Consider the following 15,233-nt stretch of genomic DNA (forward strand, 5'->3'; position numbering starts at 1 on the left):
GCAAGCTCAGAGTTAGGCTCCAGTTGCAGTGGATATTCACAGGCAGTGCTGAGGCCCCTGCCCATTGCCATGTGACATCTGACAGTGCTGTATCAAACTTACCAGGGGCATCATCACTCCTTCCCCAGAGCACTGGGACTTATAATCCCATCAAATCAAACTCACTTCACTGAGTTTGATTTTGCTTCTGCTTTCATCATTCTACATCAAATGGGAATGACAGACTGACAGGCCTTGTGAGCACACACAGCACAGCACAGCCAGAAATCTCCTTTTGAAGTTTTCAGTCTGCTCATTACAGCAGGAAGCAACAGCCCTGATCATGTGCTGCATTTGAGCAACCACGTCCACATCCAGGGATGCTCTGCAAAGCATCTGACATGTTTGCCTTGTTTAGTAACAACGAATTTACACAACAAGAAACCTTCCCTCAGTGCCTTTCATTTGTCTGTAGTCTTGTCTCAGTCTTTCCTTGCAGAAGGCAGAAGAAGCACAGGCAGCAATGCAAAAGGTCCTTCCTGGCCTTATCTTCAGTGTTTTATTATGAAATCAGCATATTAGCTAGCTAGTGATGTCACAGGCTTCAGAAAACATCCACCCAACCCAACAACTTCTTCCTCCCATTCTAGCAGCAGCTTGAGAATTCTTCATCAGGGATTAACCAAGCTGGGGTAGAGCAGCTTATGCCAGTACAAGAAAGACAGAATGAAAATTTCACATCACCAGGGGACCACACCTTGCTGTTGCTTCTAGATATGATTCCTAAGGAGAACAAAGCCAACGCCACTTTAAAAGCACATGAGAAGATGTGCTCATTAAATGAAAAATGCAAAATCACTTGGGTTTTCTTTTCCCGAATTAGACTCCCCTTGAAGAAAAAAACATTAATTTAAAAATAACTACAAAGCAAAATAAATACCTTTTGAGTCTTCTTTGGGGAACCATTTTCAAACTTCTGTTAAAAAAACCCAACCAACTAAGAACCACCCAAAATCAGCATTCCTTGTCCTGTTCTCATCAGCATTCCTTATACAGGCAACCCCTCTCCTGAGAAGAATCCCTCTCCTAGCTCTACCTTCCCATGGAAGATGTAGAGATTTTTCTACTTTGAAAAAATAGAAAAGTTAGCTCGAGCCTTCCAAATTTCTTGGTAAAACTCCATTGCTGCCCAGCTCTCCTGATCTAACTGGTATAAACCTAAGTGTGAATCTGGCTCTGTTAGACACTGACTTCTCTCTGCAGCCTTTTCTAGGTGAGCCCTGCATCTGCTGAAGACAATGGAAATACCAATTCTGATAACAAATGTCAAATGTGGTAGGAATCCACACAGAATAATTAGGATGACATTAATCGAGGTGCCAGGAAGACAAAGAAGGTGATTAGAATATTAAAAAGATGAAAGATATAAAGAAAGAAAAAGCTTTGCCATGTCCATGGCTCTCTGAAATCTGTATCAGGAATTTACAATGATTAATAGCTCTAAGGACCACAGAACACCTGGAACTCAAGGAAACACCTGCATCTAAACCCTTGCACTTGAGGAATGACTTAGCAAAACTGGTATGGATAAATATTCATTCTTTGAGCTTTCTGAGCTAAAAAATATATATACAGCAGGGAAAAAAAGCTCTTCAGATTATTGCAGAATTGATCTATTTAATGATTCTTCTACTCAGGTCTCACTGATCACTTCTGTCAACAAGCCCTGTTCTGTAAAATCAGCACCCAAACAACAGAAGTGTGAACACTGAGACCCTCAGCAAGGGGGATTTGTTATGCCATGGAGCATGAGAGGCAGAGGTCAGGAGCAGGCACACCCAACAAAGCACTTCAGAGCTGGTCAGGTCCTGAGAGCTGTGCTTGTGCCACCTGTCAGCACTAATCAAGTCTTACCTCAAACCACCATTCATGCTCCTGGGAGCTGCCCCAGACTGGAGAGGAGCTGGAGGGGGAAAAAAGTGCAAGATATTACTGCACACTATTCAGGGTGTTCTGAAAACTCACAATGAGCACACGCTCTTCTGTTTATGTGTGGTCATAAAAAAAATCCACAGCTTGAGCAAATCCAAAGCCACCATCCAAGTTTTAAGAGGATTCTCCAGGAACTGTAAAGCCTTATTATTCTACTAATAAAGTTCAATAAGGCATCTTTGACTAAAGGAGGGTAGGCAAGAGGGTTTAACTTACTATCACCCTCATTGAACTCCTCCAGGAAAAATGCTGTTTATGCATTCAATACCACACAGATGGGTTTTAGGAACACACCAATGAGCCTAAACTCTGAGCACAGCACAGCTGTTGCCATGAGCTCACCCCATCACACTGCAGAAGATGTCAGATCTCCTGCCACCACGTGCTTCCAGCTAAGGAATTAACTGAGTTTGACGCAGCACATGTCAGATTTAGCTCCTGTGTTTGTTCCTAGCCAGGAAAATCTCATACCATGCAATAGTTGCCAGGGTAACTGCTCTGCCAGGGGGAAGATGGAATCTGCCTGTCTGTGTGTGCTCTCTGTAACAGAACTGCTCCTCTGGGTAATTCGGGCACCACATAAACCTCAGTGCATCTCAGTGGTTCTGTATCCTCAGCTAAGGCTGAGAGCTGCTCAGGGAAAGGAACACTGTGCAGATTTAAGAAACTGGACTTTCAGCATTGAACTGTTGCCAGGAAAGGCTGACCTGAAACACAGACTAGACAGAACAAAAGGAATAAAATAGGTATTTATTGAAAGGATTCACCTTGGGCAGTGCAAGAGCCTGGTTGGGGCTACATCTAAGTCAAATACAAAATGGATCCCAGTCATGAGTTTTTACATTTTTATAAGTTTTGGTTCATCTACATATTGGGGTCAATTATCCAGCCACAGCCCCAGGCTATGAAGCCTCAGCCCCTGGCTCGCCCCCTCTCCCTCACGTTGTTTCTGCTTTCTGGGTACCAGTTGTCCTTGATTCTCCAGCTAGAAAGGAATTGTTTTGTCTGACTGCCCTGTGAAGAGAACTTACTAACACCTAATAGGAAGTTTCAGAGTTACACACTAAGCAGCAGAGATTCTGAAAAATACAAAAGCTAGAAGCCAAGGCATCAGTATAAGTTCCACCCCTGTGAGCAGCACGTTGCTCCAGCCTGCAGGAAGGAAACAAGGATTTCCTTGGTGGGACAAAGACAGTTATGTAGGATATTTTGAGTAGCTGCAGGGTAACAAACTCATCCTTACTGGGCAAATTTTGAGTTAAGATGTGCCTGAAACTGCTAAAAAATGCACACACTGTATTTTCTGAAATCAATACAGAAGAAGGTCCAATATTATCCAGGTATGTGAAGCACAGGGTCCTCCACACCCTGACAAGAACAATGTGCAAAGGCACCAGGGAAAGCAGTGAGCAGCAGGGATGTAATACAGCTTGGCAACCTCAGGGAATCATCCAGGAATTCTTCCCTTCTTACCTGCAGACTTGTTGCTGTGAGCCTCCCTGCATGTAAAATGCCTCGGTTCTCCAGATGGAAGCAAAGGCAGCTCCACCAGCTGATCTCAACACCTGAGCAAAGAGCTGCAGCAGGAGTTTCCTAGTGTAGAGCAGATGTGTCATAAAAACAGGCACGAGGGAAGATTGCCCAGGTTGAAGTGCATAATACATAAACTGTATTTAAATCAAAATCTTCAAGTTTTAATTGTGCATATGTACCAGGAAATCAAATCCATAAGTGTATCCACAATAGCCACTGAAATGAAGCCTTACTTGTGCTCTGAAGTGCACAACAATCTGCTTGCAATGGAGATGTTGCATCTGCTGTTGTAGAAGTACTGGGTTTACAAATTATTATTATGCTTGAAAACTCTGCCTTTGATCAACGGGTTTCTTTCTCTCAACCACTGCTAATTTGGAGCAAGAGAGATTAAAGACATAATTAACACAGGCTGTTCCATCCAAAGAGTCAGACACGTGGTGTGCAGAGCCAGGATGAAAATCTTCCCAAGGCTTGAGCATGTTCCTGTGCTTCCATCACTACCACTAATTGTTTAGAATTCTGATTCTACTCTCCTTCCATCACACAGTCATGTAGAAAAACCAATCATCACTAGTTTCCCACAGAATACCTAATATACAAATCACCTTTTATTCTAAGGCCCATGATTCTCATGGATTAGAACAACTGCATCCTAAAAGAGCAAGTGGAATAGTAGAGTCACGAAAGCAGAATTTAAAGCAATCAAATATATGAATATAATGAATGTCAAGGGAAAAAAAAGAAAAAAACAAATCCTAGTGTCCCATTAGAAAAAGTCTAAAATCTATTACATGCACTACATTTTGAAAGATTCACAAGTCCTAGTGGAGGCTACTAAATGATTTCTTGACATCTGTGGAGCTAATCAATGCTTTTAGCCAAATTATCTACTGGTGTCTCTATAAGTGATAATGTGGTGAGCATCATCATCACCTGGGGCTGAATTCAGCTTCACCACAGCCTCCTTGATGCTGTAGAAGAGACCCCCATGACTGAAACACTCCCACTACTACAGCTTAGCACTGCCAGCAGCTTTCCCCTGAGCATGATCGAGGCTGGTGACAATATTTGCATAGACTAGCTACCTTGTCACCTGCTCTCCTCATCCACCCCTTCTTTTCAAGGAGTCACAGCCACTGGAATGGCCTCCATCTACAAATCCTGTGGTGTTATAAACCTAAGAAATAGGGATATCTAAAAAAACTTTAAAGCTGATTTGAAAGCGTGAGCCAGATCTTCATTATTTATGTCAGAGCTGCACAACACAGCAGCTATAATCCTAAGGAAAATAATAGTTTAACACCTATCGATTATTAATCCATTCAAGAATAAAAGTCATCTCAACTGACAAGGCAGTGCCAAATCAAGTGTCAGCCAAAAATGCTTGAAATGCTTCAAAAATTTTCCTCAGAGAATAACATAGCACATCTAAAAAGAACAAGTAACACAATGAGATAATCATTTATCCAAACTAATAGACATTAAAAGGGCATGCATTGATCCATGTATTAATCAGATTCACATCCACAGACCAATTTTTCTCTCTCTGAGGTATGAAGAACAAGGCTATGAATCATATTGTGAACACTTAAGGATCACACTTGAATAACCTAATTGTGTACAGCAATGATAGGATGAAAAGAAACTTAATCAAACTCTGAACTGTTGTTAGGTTTCATCCCCTTAAATACAGTTCTGTGGCATGATGCTAATAAATTATTTGGATGGAAAAAAGTGTTGGTTTACCTTATTAATATTCTGAATCTCATCCTCCCATTTTCTTCACGCTTCATCTCTTCATCTGAATAGAAAAACACAATTACAGAGAAAAACATCAGGGTTTAAGTCAGGTTTTGTTTCTTTTTTGTTACAAATCATGTAAATATATACTTTTTATAAATTTTCTGCCTAATAGAAGAGCTGGAGTTTTGCTACATGTGAAAACTGTCAGCCGATCTTTAAATATTTATCTTTTAATTCCCCTGGTAACATGTACTTGGAAATGTTTTCATAAATACATCGATAACTGTCTTGTACAGCTCATTAAGGAAGCTTTTTATCCTTTAGTGTAATAGTTCAGTTTACAGTTGCCTGTGAATCACTTTTATGGCCCTCCATTAAGCAGGCCCTTCAAACGACAATTATTTGTCAGATTTTGTATATACGGAAGCAATCAGCAGAGAAACAATGAAAGCTGAGAAGATGCATAAACACTTGGAGCCAGACCTTGGCCCGTCTCCAGCAGTGATTCCCTGCTCCAGCACCGACTCCACGGGGAATGAGATCAGATGGACCAGATGCACCCACGCAGGGCAGGGAGGCTGTCCACAGGGCAGGGTGGGCATGCTGGCTGTCATTAACAACGGGATTAATTTATTAATTAATGGGACGCCTTGAAATTCCCCCTCAAATCCCTCAGGAGCCTTCCTCTGAGCTCCCAGGACATCATTCTCTCACATGTTGTAGTTTTACAATTCCCCTCATGACTTTGACTGCTGAGGAAGGGATCTCCTCCACTTGTGCTTCTTGCCCAACCCAAAGCCACAAACACCAGCAAACTTCTGCTCCAGAAAAAACTTCCTTACAGGAATGCTGCCCTTCAATCTAATATGCCAAAGTTATTTTTACTTCCTAGAACTATTTCCTAGCAAAATATAGACTTAGACAAATAAGTTTATAAATAGAGAGTTTGAGAGTTATATTTTTTTTCCAATGCAGTAAGTGTTGCATATCTCCTCCTGGAGTGCTTCCTTCAAGATTTAGTCTCCTGGAAATTTACACCAGCATCCTATTATTTTCCCCCACACCTATTTCTGTAATTGAGTATGTGACAGATATTGCCATCTGCCAGGGCAGTGTGAATTCAGCTCCAGGGAGCTGCAAAGGATGTGCAACAGGTTTAAAATTCCAGCCCACACCCAGCCGTGATTGTCCACACAAGAACACTGCAAGGGAAGCATAAACCAAGAAACAGTGAAGGATGCACTCCACTGATTCATCCAGTGAAGAGAGATGGCAATAATGTCCAAGGCAAGGTAAAGAGACTAAAATGAAGAAGGAATTACAGCAGATTTTCTTTCAAGTGGATGTGCTCTCTCTGCCAAACACAGGCAGCAACAGAAGCTACTGGGTACCAGTATCACAGGGAGCTGAGGTGTAAGAACAGATTAGATTAACACAATTAATTCTCTGCTTGTATTCTGCCTGGGTATTCTGACCCTCTGCTGCTCAAACTTATTTAATATTTCACAGCCAGATCTTCCCCTTCTTGTGGGTCACAAGAAGTTAACTTATGTTGTCTGCTGCAGCTAAAACTCTCTGCATTTCTGCATGTGAGCCTCCTGAAACAAAATGCTTTTGTAGCAATACACATTCCATTTTAACAGCTACAGATGTGGCTTCTGCCACAGCTCAGCATCACAGACTACATTCCTTCTAGCATCAAATCAACTCGTGACTAATGTTATAAACACCAAATAATAGTCATAAGAATTTTCCACATAGTGCAAAATACTACTGCAGTTTAATTGGTCAGAATGCTTGCCTTATTAAATGAGATATGGGACACTGATCAGTTAGCTACAAGGTAAAATAATGTTAACATTTTTAGCAGTACTGGAGAGAGAGAGAGAACAAGTTTTGTTCAGTCACAACACTGAAGACAAACTGTGATGGATGTGGTGGCTGGTGATAGCTGCATTGTGCCCCCCTTCTGATATTCCTGATAGATTTCACTGCTCCTCTCATGTTCAGGAAGGCAGCAATAATGGATAACAAAAGGTAGAACAGGAGAACAAAGGAAAAAAGCTCATTCAAAAGTGAAAGAAAACTTATCTTTTTATCTTCTAAGGAGTTTTCTTGCTTGATTCAGCCACCTTATGGGGTGTCTAAAAATCGTTAAATGCAAGTTTTTATTATTATTAATTCCTGCTAAATATGTCACATCCAAGAGACCATTAATGTGTTTTTAAACAGTTTGCCATCCAGTGCTGCCACAGTACATATTATTTAAAATACATTTTCTTGTCACACTTGAGCAGGTGGACAAAGAGACTTCCTATTGTGACACATCCCCAACTACTGTAGCAGTAGCTTTTTTTTCTTGAATCCTGCAACAATTTTTCTAATTACTTGCTAATGTTCTTTGAGGTACTGCAGAGAAGTGATGCCTGTTACTAACAGCTGCTGTTAACAGAAGATTTTTTCAATAGCATGAACAGGAGCTTTGTATCTTGGGAAATATTAAAAGCTTTCATCTGGGCTCCAAAATTCCAGCAGCAGTTCAAAGCACAAAAACTCTGCGTACTTCACTCAGTACCATAGAAAACAGGGATCTCTATCAAATTTGGAAACAGAGCAATGATAGCTCAGAACGTGATGAAAGCAGAAGCAGATCCTGGAGCACTGCAGCCCCCTGAAGCCTGGTGATCCTGTGGCTCTCATGCAGATGTTAACAGCACATTGGCCAATTCCACAAACCTCCAAAACTCGGTATCCCAGCAAATAGAATTGGGACCAAGACCCAGCAGTGATTTTTGGCATAGCCAAAAATGCAGGCATGTGCACTTGTATAAGAAAACGGTTTTATGTTGCTTGCTCAGTTGTTCACTGAAGTGAACTTTGTCTTGTGACTCAAGACTCTTCTGCACTTTATTTTTGTTTTGTCCATCCCTGGCTGGAATTTTGCTCTAGGACAGATGTAAGCCTTCGCATGTGACCAAGGAAGGCAGCACAGGGCAAAAAAAATTCCATAACCAGCAAGTAAATTCAAAATGTCAAGCACCTTAGAAAATGGCAGACATAGACCCAAGGCTGCAAATGTCTTCAATTACTGCAAGTAAGGAGAATGTGTTTGTTCTGTATGTTGAGATACTACACATAAGTTCAATGACTTACACATATTATATAAAATAATCTAGATTTAACCCAGCAGTTACTGCATATCAGCTAAAAGGGTCTGCTTTTCTCTAGAGTAGCTAAGAGAAAAAAAGCATCTGCTTTGGTTTGTGTGCTATGCAGGATGAATTCCAGAAACTTTATATACCAGTGTTGCTATGAAGTAGGTCACTGCACAAGCCAGCAGGCAGAATCAGAGCACTTATGAGCAGCTTCTACATTATTTTCCACAGCAATCCAAATATTGAATGTCACATGTGTAGAGTTGTTTATTGCTTAATTCACTCCCACAGCCTCGGTTCCTGATGTACCAGGTGCCACCATATAAAACAGCCTATCAGTCCCAGCAGGGATCGATCTGCTTTGTTTCACCAAAAGTAGGAGCATTCACTTTTTTTTTTCTTTTATACTTTCTCCAGCAGCTGCACAGTATCCGAGAAACATTTTATTCTTTACACTATGTAAAACAATTAACACACTTGCACTGCAGTGAAAACTATAGGTTGCAGTGGTACAAACACTCACCAGCTCCTTGCAGCCTTAAATTCAGTGAGCTGAAATACAGTTCCACTGCACAGAAACCAGCTGGCTGCTGGTATGATCTGGAGAACTGGCAAAAGGCTGTAAAACACTGAAAGTTCAATTGAACCTATAAAGAAAACATATATAGTACCACACAGAAACAAATTCAAGGCCATAGATATAATCAGATAAATGACTCTGGTTTATGTTAATTTGCACAAAAAAACCAAATAGAAGAAAATAAAGCAGCTGTTAGATACAGCATCCTATATCTCCAAGATTAAATTGACTTTGGGATCTTTTGACAAGGTATTCCACTGCAAACTTAAATATTTTTTTTTTATGTGGCCTGGAAAGTATAGGTACAGTGTAGAAAATGAACGTTAGTAATGAGGTTTATTATCATTATTCTAACCCAGAATATTTTTTTACAGATTATGAAACCTTCCTACCTAGTCACTGTTTTCTTTCAGCTGAATTTGTTCTTCTTTATTTACAAAATCCTTAACCAGATGAATCAATCCACAAATTCACCTACTTTATAATGCTGTTGGACATAACCTAATTAAATGTTTGGTAAATATCTTATCCATCCTCCTCCAATACAACATCACTCCTAGAAAACTCTTTGCTACTGCTTTCTGCCATTAATTTTTCATGTGTCAAGCCTCGGGTCTTTTGAGACCAGCTTTTTATCTAGATAATCACTTTGTTAAAGTTTGTCCCCTATTATTGATTTAATCTTTCCTTCCAATTTATCTGGTTCTCCTCACTGTGCTTCTTTCTGTCTCCCTACCTGCAGGAGAGAATGGCAGTCACCTGCCCTGAGCTGAGCTCACACCTGAGCTGTTCCCAAGTTGTGCTGGTTTATTGATTTCACAAATTTCTCAGCAGTTTAAAAGAGTTCTGATGGGCCCTGGTTTGCTATTCTAATTTATAAAGTGTTTCAGACCCTGCTCCAAGAGTGGCTATTTTCCTTCTGAAAGCAGCACTATCTTGTCTTAAAAATGAAGTCTTACCAATAGTGGCTGAATTTTAAATCAGCAAAGTAACAAGTACTGCCCTGCAATGTCCCTCTGCACATTTGGGCAAGGACTGCATTTTAATTTATGGTCATCCATCAGTGTACACAGAGCTGCATTAAAGCATGCAAAATGAAACCTTGGTAATGAGACTTCTCTTCCTATCCTGACATTTAAAAAGTTCTTGTAGAGGCAGAAAGAGAAGCCCAGCAGTTTTTGTGAAATCACTGCTAACAGGATCTATTGCCCTGCCTTCACAGCCTGTGTGATGGCTCTGTTCACCATTTCTCAGAAAAGGTTGGATGTCTTCCCACTACACTCAACTTCCACTTGCCTTACATATTCCAATCAGGGAGTTTCCCATGGAAAAGACCTTCCTGGTATTTTCCCAGCTGGAAGGTCACAAAGCACACGTCCTGTGCTTGTGCCAGGTGCTAAATTCCCTGCAGACAGGAAGGGCATCACGAACTGCACAGCACAGACAGTGCAGCTGCTGCAGGGATGCCACAGGAGCTGGCAAGAAGAGGAAAGTGCTGCAAAGGACAGCCCTGGATTTCAGGGACCAACTCTTCATGTGTAGAGTAGCAAAGGCATTGCAATCCTGTGTTCTGTGTCACCTCACATTTCTGGGTTCTAAAGGGTAGAAATGAGACCACCAAGCAAACTTTCATTTGCTGTTCATACTGAGGTAAACCAAAGCCCAAATATAGCACTCTCAGTTACCATGGTACTTCCCTGCAAAATCCCATTCCATAGGATCTGCTGCTAAGGGGGGAGTATTGGTGTTTCCAGCTTTTTCCACACACATTCCTATAAGGTATAAAGAAAAAAAGAGGTAAAAACCTCAGAATATGTTTGTATTAACACACCAGGCTTCCTTGAGTTTCCTAGAATAAGCTTCTGAAATGCTTGCATAGTGTTAATCTCTTTAAATTTAAATAATGCAAATGCCACCCTAAGATATTTGAGCCCACATTTATAAAGTTACTGGGATTTCTGGCCATCCAAATGAGGACACTAAAAGCGAATCTCTTCTTCAAGTTGCTGAGTACACATCATCTTCACATCACTGAAACTGCTGAGCTGAGAAGCCAAAACCAACAAACCTGCAGAGCTGCCAGTCATCTGAACCAACAGCTGTAAAGGAAACAAGTATGAAATCAATTCAAACACTCCAATACCTAAAATATGTTAATGCCTAACAAAATTATTAATGAATAATGAAGACTTAAAAAAACCCCATCAAAACAGACATCATTTAAAGGACAAATAAAGAATTAAAAGTATTTAACAGTCCTCTGAGTGGGAGACCTGCAAATCTAACCAAAAAGAGTGTGACTAATTCTAATTTCAGACATTCATATTTTCAATGTTTTTAATAGCTCATTTTCACTCCCACATACAGATGCTGTTCAAGCATCCTTACACATTTAGTAATTCATAGCAACAAACAATCTCATGGAGTTCCAAGCACACCAGGGTTTAAAGTCACACCCATGCAATAAGAAAACACCTTAGAGCAAATTATCTCAGCCTGCACCTCACATGGCTTTACTGATATTAGGATTCCATGAACTAAAGCTTTTGTTCAATTAATATATTCCTGAACCTCACTTTATATTTCTTCTCTTTCATTTCACAAAAATTTCAGTGTGGCTTCCTGATTAAAACAGAGAATCAAGATCCCCCTGCAGGACATGGGGTTGGTTAAAAACCAAATCCCATTCAGAAGTTCCTGAATCAAAGCTCTGTGCATCCCCATGACTTAATGAACACCTGGGCCTGCCTGAGATTCATTCACAGAGTCACAGGTGGCTCTTTGGCCAGTGGTTAAATTGAATTTAGGCTTCTTATAATTCAGAGCACATTCTATTTACTTAATAGTAAAAGACAGATTGCATTTTCCAAACTATCCCAGGTAACCTTCTTGCCACACATCATAGCAATAACATGGCCAGATTAAATACTGACTAGGGGCTCTGCTTTCTGTAAAAATCAGCTTTTGACAGAACCTCCCACTGGAATCCGTGTGTTTGTGTTACTTGGCAGCTGCCCAGTTATCTTTACAGGTGGGATGGTTCAGGTTTTCTTGCTTGGCTTTTTGGCTAAGCTGCAAATCTTTAGGAGCAAGAAAGCAAAACCACCTCTGCTGGCTGAGTACACAATTGTATATTCACAGGAGGATGGGTGGTGACACCAAGGCTGGTTATCAGTCCCCAGAGGATTAAAACCAGCCCGGGCTGGCATTGTTCAGGAACTCCTCATGAGCTGGTGCTGGCCTTTAGACACCTTGTTGTGGTGCAGCTCCTCTGTCAGGCTTTCCTAGTTAAGCAAAGCTTGGCACCCTCCCCTCATCCCATCACAGGGAAGGTGTCTCCTGAAGCTCCCAGGCACTGGTAACCAGGAGCTGCTCCAAATCACTGACAGCTGGAACCAGCAAGTTATTCATGAAGAGTTTGCAAGTGCCCAGAGGGAAACAGTGACCAAGGAGAGCTATCCCTGTGCTCCTTCCTGAGCACCTACAGAGCACAGCCCTGCTGCTGAAATTAAAAGTATCCCAGCTTCCATTACTCCCTCTGGCACAATTCAACTTCATAGCAATTGCACTTTCAACTATATCCACAGTGTCCTATTTTTTCCCCTCTTCTTGATTTCACCTTTTCTCCACAAAAGAAAGCTGAAGCACAGCAGGGCCAGGAGAAGCTCACACCACCCCCTCCACCCTAATCACAAATATTTGTATGTGAGCAACTGCTGCATACAACTACTTTAGAGCAGTTGCCAAACAGTGGCTTAGCTGGAAGCTCCAACAAGCAGAATTCTTTCCACTGCTTTTCCTTATGCTGTTTAACGTCACCCAAATAATATTGATATTTTTAAACCAAGAAGAATGGGGGTCTGGGCAGGCATTTTGCTAAAGGATCAAACATTAACTAGGCAGAATCCTATGGCTTCAGAATATCAACCTCTTTCCATCAGCTACCTGAGCAGCAAACACGTGTAGATGTAATCCCTGCTTTACACAATCAAAACCACCAAGGTTAATCTGCTGTCAGCCTCACCTTGGGCATATTGTGGCTGAAATACATCCTCAATGCATAAGAAACATTCTGCAGAAATCTGAACTGCATATATTGCTGGATCTGAGTTTGTAGTCATGTTTTTAACTTAATCTTTTACAGAATGACGAGCACTATGAAGGACTTAGTGATGCTGCAATGTAATGAGCAGCATCAACATACTGGGGGAACACAGGCAAGCCACCAGCCTCATTCTAAAGAACTATTTAGAAATTTTTTTCCAAAATCACAACTGAACCTTTACAAAAAAAACCCTTCAACCAGCCAAAAAAACCTCACACCACAATAACAACAAAACCAAACAAAACCCAAACAAAAACAACAAACAAACAAAACAAAACGGAAAATTAACCAGTCTAAAATAAGTACAACAGATAAAATATGTGTTTGACATGAGAAAATCCTCAACTCCTTTCAGTTCCTAAATTGAAATTCCTAAATTCCAGCTGTTCTTTTAAACTCTGTCCTTATCTGTCAAACCCACAGAAATACTTCTATTAACTCAGAAGTCAATTTTTCATTTTTCCTTAACCAAGTTTTCTGTCAAATTCTGAATGGACAGCAGCTCCAGCCTCTCCAGAAACACTTTGCTAGTCCAGAAAAAAATCTGTCCTTATGGAGCAGAGATTTTTTTATTGTTGGCTACAAAAGCACTGAAAAGCTCCAAATTATCACTGAAATTAAGAGCCAGAAGCTTGTGATGTCTACAGGCAGCACCAAGGAAAGTGCTCCTTTGAGTTCTGCATCGTGCCTGACAAAGATCTCATCAGAACTAGGAGCTGGCATTCCAGCACCTCTGCCTGTGCTGTCTGACCCTTTGCTGGCAGCAAACACACAGGGAGGTTTGGGCAACAACAACATTTGTAGGGATGGGAGAAAAGCTGCTGTTAAATATTTTGATTTTTCTGGGAGACAAGGTCTCTATTTGGTATAATTTCAGATTATCACAGCAGCTTTTGAAGGGTCATCAGGATTTAGAGGCAATCAGATCCAACAGAAATCAGATTGTGCACATGCCTTGGTGTGTGTTTGGCCTGAAAAAGGTCAGCTCCAGGAGGGATTAACAACCTCTTCAAATCACACCCTGGCCTGATGGAGCCAATGAAGTCCCTGGGAGCAAACAGCTTTGACCAAAAGCTTCTCTACAAGTCCTCAGCTGATTGTAAAAGTGCCCACAAAGAACAGGCAAGCAGCTGAGGCAAAGTCATTTGAAGTTTCTGTCAAAATTAAATGTGCTTTGCAGTATATTGCTACCATTAAAATACAGGCTTTTGCTGCCAGTAATTACTGAGATGTCAAAAATCAAATTATGAATTAGTTCAATAGGAAGTCTGACACAAGGTGAAGGGCAGGCTCATCCTGCAGAGCACACGTGCTTACCCAGCCCGTGCTGTTTGCACAGCCCCTGCACAATTTTGTGCTGGACCTGCCCAAGGTGAAGGGCAGTCTCCTTCCTAACACCTCCAGCTCACATCTGTCACAGCTCTGATCAAAATGCACTCACCAAAGGAAACAGAAATAAAAGCATCATCTCATTGCCACGCTCAGTAACTCAGTAAACCAGAACTCAGGTCACACACTTGGTGTCTGTGGAATCAATTAACCCATTTGGAGGAATTAAACACAGATAGCTTTGCATTTACTGTAGGAAAAACTGAAATTCAAAAAAGGAAAACTGATTACAGTTACTTTTTCCTCATGACTGAATATCTTTTAAGTTAATGCAACAAGATATAGAACCTTCAAATGCAGGGACTAATAGAATATCCATTTACTTAAGGGTCAGTGAGTCCAACCTCACTGCAACTTGCTACTGAACTTCCCAGTAAAAGCTGTTACTGAGTTAAAATTTTATATAAGAATTATTCCTTAAAGAGGGAGAAAATTCTTAGTGCTCTTTATTGCTAAAATCAGTTTTGAAATTTTTTAAACTGAAATTGTAAACAATCTTGCCAGGAAAAAAGGACAGATTTTTCTCTCTGACCATGCAGGATTTGTTTGCAGGCTCTGTTCAGGGATGGAGTGAAATCTGTCAGGGTGAGGAGGATTGAGCAGAATTTAACAGGGCAGAGTCATCCTCTGTTCTACCTGCAGCAGCTCTCTGGTGGCTGCAGCACAGCTCTGCCTCCCTCACTGGGCACCCAGGCTGGCAGCCCCCAAATCCTGAGCTCACATTTCCATGTCTGGGACAGGAGTCAGCTCTGCT

The sequence above is a fragment of the Sturnus vulgaris genome, chromosome 11 (assembly GCF_052056855.1).
Source record: "Sturnus vulgaris isolate bStuVul1 chromosome 11, bStuVul1.hap1, whole genome shotgun sequence".
Taxonomy (NCBI): domain Eukaryota; kingdom Metazoa; phylum Chordata; class Aves; order Passeriformes; family Sturnidae; genus Sturnus; species Sturnus vulgaris.